This window comes from Grammomys surdaster, unplaced genomic scaffold (assembly GCF_004785775.1).
Source record: "Grammomys surdaster isolate TR1022 unplaced genomic scaffold, NIH_TR_1.0 126091, whole genome shotgun sequence".
In the NCBI taxonomy this organism is placed as follows: Eukaryota; Metazoa; Chordata; class Mammalia; order Rodentia; family Muridae; genus Grammomys; species Grammomys surdaster.
In genome coordinates, this window is record NW_021620899.1 from 280,277 (window position 1) to 284,973 (window position 4,697).

The window sequence follows — 4,697 nt, forward strand, 5'->3', positions numbered from 1 at the left end:
GGAAAATATCAGGATAGCTACACACACACACACACACACACACACACACACGAGAGTGGTGGGGGAGAGGAGAAGGGAGAGGGAGAGGGAGAGAGCAAGAGAGAGAAAATCAGACAGACAGACAGACAGACAGACTCCTAAGAGACTACAAGTCTAAATCTAAAAGCTAAGATGATACAAATAAATTTTGGAAAAAAAGAGAGAAGTGAATTTCATGGTCTTCAGTTAGATAATATGTTGACAAGGGGAAAAATAGGTAAATGTTTGAAAGAGTATCAAATTCAAGTACTTTATTTGCATCAAAGAAAATGATCAAGAAAGTGAAAATAACCCACAAGAGGAAGCATGTGAAAACCTTGTGTCTGACAATGAACTCATAGCCAGGGTATGTACCTAAAGTTCTATTAGTGATAATAAAATAAAAATTGTAAAATGAGCAATGATAAGAATATTATATATAAATATACAGTATATTTATATTATATAATAGCATTTATTATATAATATATTGTCTATTTCTACATAATATATTAATTTCTCCAAAGAAGACATATGAATAGTACATGAAGAACTGCTCAGTGTCATTCATTAATTATGTGGCAAAGGCAAATTCCAAATGAGGTACCTCTTAATGCCCACTAGGATACTTATCATTTTAAAACACAGGTTAAAGCAAGAGATTGCTTTAGGGAATAAAAAGCTGCTCACAAAGTCATTGTTTTTAGTAGCTGGGTAGTACTCCATTGTGTAAATGTACCACATTTTCTGAATCCATTCTTCTGTTGAGAGATAGCTGGGTTCTTTCCAGCTCCTGGCTATTATAAATAAGGCTGCTATGAACATAGTGGAGCTTGTGTCCTTGTTATATGTTGGAGCATCTTTTGAGTATATGCCCAACTGGGTATTCAGGTGAAACTATTTTCTATTTTCTGTTGAACCACCAAATTGATTTCCAAAGTGGTTTTACCAGCTTGCAATCCCACCAACAATGGAGGAAGAGTTCCTCTTTCTCCACATCCTCACTAGCATCTGCTGTCAACTGAATTTTTGGTCTTGGCCATAGCCATTCTGATTGGTATGAGGTGGAATCTCAGGGTTGTTTTGATTTGCATTTCCCTGATGATTAAGGATGTTGAACATTTCTTTGTTTCTCAGCCATTTGAGATTCCTCAGTTGAGAGTTCTTTGTTTAGTACTTTTCTCATCTTTTAAAATAGGATCATTTGGTTCTCTGGATAATTTCATGAAATTTGCAGGCAAATGGACGGAACTATCATCCTGAGTGAGGCAACCCAGACACAAAAGAACACACATGGTATGTACTCACTGATAAGTGAATATTAGCCCAAAAGCTCAGAATATCCACGATATAACCAACAGACCATATGGAGCTTAAGGGTAAGGAAGACCAAAGTTTGGATGCTTCAGTTCTATGTAGAAGGGGAATAAAATAATCACAGAAAGTAGAGAGAAGTAGGCAACTGAGAGGGAGAGAAGTGGGGCAGGGAAAAAAGGGGGGGCAGGATCAGGTATTGGAAGGGAGAGAAGTACAGTGGGTCATGAAATCGAATAGAAATATGTAGCAGTAGGAGGGTGGATAACTGGGGGTAGCCACGAGAAAGTCCCAGAAGCCAGGGAAATGAGAAGCTCCCAGGAATCAATGGGGATGACTTTAGCTGAAATAGCTAAAAAAGGGGAGAGAGAACCTGTTGAGATCATATCCAGAGGGTAGGCATGGTCCCCAGTTGAGGGATGCCCGCCCCACTCATCTCAAAAATTTTAACCCAGAAATGTTCCTATCCAAAGGAAAGACAGGGACCAAAACTGGAACAGAGACTGAAGGAAAGGCCATCCAGAGTCCACCCAATCTAGGGATCCATTCCATCTGGAGACACCAAACCTCTATACTATTGCTGATGCCAGGAAGCGCTTGCTGACAGGAGCCTGTTATAGCTGTCCACTGAGAGGTTCTACTAGCACTTGACCAAGACAGATGCAGATACAGCCAACCATCAAACTGAGCCTGAGGAACTAGCCCAATGGAAGAGCGAGGGGAAGGACTGAAGGAACTGAAGGGGATTTGCAACCCCATATGAAGAACAATATTAGCTCACTGGACAACCCAGAGCCCCCAGAGACTAAACCACCAACCAAAGAGTACACATGGAGGACCCCTTGGCTCCAGCTTCATATATAGCAGAGGATGGTCTTATCTGACATCATTGCAAGAGGAGGTCCTGTGACGGCTCGATGCCCCAGTGTAGGGGGATGCAGAAGTGGGTGAGTGGGTGGAGGAGCACCCTCATAGAGGCAAAGGGCATGAGGAGGAAGAGGGATGAGATGGGAGAGGGGGTTGTGGGAGGGGTAACCGGGAAGGGGAATATCATTTAAAATGTAAGCAAATAAAATGATTAATAAAAAGGCATTTAGCCATTATATTTAAAGTGCTAAAAGAAAAATAAAATGCCCACCAAAAAAAGTTGCTTACATGAAAAAATAGTCTATAGTTTTTCAGAGTATCAAGCAAAGAGTTACTGCAGTTTCCATCCCTAGGCACCTGTATGACAAGAGAAATGAGAGTGCACGCTTTCACAAAGACTTGTATATGGATGATCATAGCAGCATTGTATAGCAATGGTGCTCAATCTTGCTACTGCTGCAGCCCTTAAATACAGCTCCTCATGTTGTGGTAACCCACAACTATGACGTTATTTTGTTACAACCTTATAACTGTAATTTTGCTACTGTTATGAATCACTATGTAAATATCAGATTGCAGAATGTCTGAGATCAGACCCAAGGGGGTTGAAACCCAAAGGTTGAGAAACCCTATTAAATACTTTCTACTGAAGAAATTAATATGTCTATCAGCTGGAGAGTAGACAAACCAAATACAGTATACATATACAATGGATTATTGTACAAAACATAAGGGAATAAAATCCCAGGGAGTGCTATAACATGGATAAACTTCAAAACATGTTTCTAGGCCAAAGAAACAATTTACAGAACACATATGTGACACACATGTTCCACCTATATGAAATGTCCAGAATAGGCTATTCTACAGAGTCAGAAAATAGACTATTAGTTTCCAAGGAAATGAAGAGTAACTATTAAGTGTTGATCTCAGGCTATGTCTTTTTCCACACTGCATAAAGAAATGCTTTTTTAGGTCTTTCCTTGTCCTGAGATTCCATTTTACAACAGCGTTTGACTCCATTTTAAGATGGAAGATGATTGTATACCTAAGCATACCCACAAACAAAATCACCTCTCCAGCATCATCCACATAGCACAGGCTGACATGACTTATTTCTCAGAGTAACGGTAGTGTCACCCTATAGCCTTATCAACATGAATTGAGAATATAGGGAGAAAACATACATACAGGAATATTAAAATCATATCACAAAAGTTAGGCCTAATGTGGGGAAAATTTAGAGGCCACCACAGTGATGGGGCCCCGGACGGGCTTCCACACTGTGGCGGGTCCCACATTCGGAAGGAATCCTATGGTTCCAGCAGCCTGGAGGCCTTGGCGGTGGCAGGCCCCCAATAACATGAGGAAGTCCTTGGTTCCAAAAAGGTTTATTGTCATGGCAGATGATAGATGGATCTAGGCGTACCCCTGAAAACTCAGGGCAGTCCTGAGCTATATAGGGAGGGAGAAAGGGGGAGGATAAGGGGAGGATCTGGGGGAGGCATGCTTAATTTGCTCTGCCCTCTGGCCTTCATTAGTATGTAAATCCCTAGGGCCTGAGGCCTATAGCCTGGCCTATGTGACTGAACAATGTAATTCTATGGAGACTGTGACTGCTTTTCCGGATCCTGGATTCTGGGAGGCGCCAAACTCCTGCCGGTTCTCACGCAGAATCCCACGCAGAGTCTGCAGAGTCTCAGGGTTCTTAGGCACCTGCTCAACCATGACCCAGGATACCCTTACGCAGTCCCACAGCCTAAGGACTTATTAGCCATGCCAGATGGAGGTAAAGCATTCACTCCTTAACTGGGCCTCATAGAGTAGTGGCTACCAAGCACTGTAAGGGCACAGCCCCAGCAACCTGCTTTAACACCCAGTGAGATCATCAATAACAGTCAGGAAGGGAACATCCAACTGTCCCTGGGGATTCAGTTCAGCTTGGCCCCTTGCCTTCTCACTCACTGTCTCCTGCCTGTCTACCTGCTCATGAATTTGGACTTGGATTTGCCGTTTTCTGCTCTGAACCAGTCCTTCCTCTCTGACTGCATCTTGGCTCTTATTCCAGGCTCTCTTGGGGCCTGACAGCAACAACTGCTTTCCTGTGGCAGATTTGGATTCTTCTTTTTGTCAATACAGACTCAAATTTAATATTAAGTAACTCATATATGAAAACTTTTGAGCTCTGCTGTAGATCTTAATTTGTATTAATTCTGTAAACATTGTATACTCATAATAATGTAAGGTGTGCAGGTAAATGGTTATGTATGTATGTATGTATGTATGTATGTAAGAAGGTAGGTAGGCATGTAAGTAGGTAGAAAGAGAAATAGACACACAGACAGATTTACTATGTGCTGTTTAATACGTTATCTATGAGTTAATATTAGTAATTAATATCAGAGAAAAGAATCTACATTTCCCTTGGCCATATTGCGAAGGTAGGTGGGATTACCTGTAAAACTGCTGCAATTAAGACCTCTATACTTGATGATTTT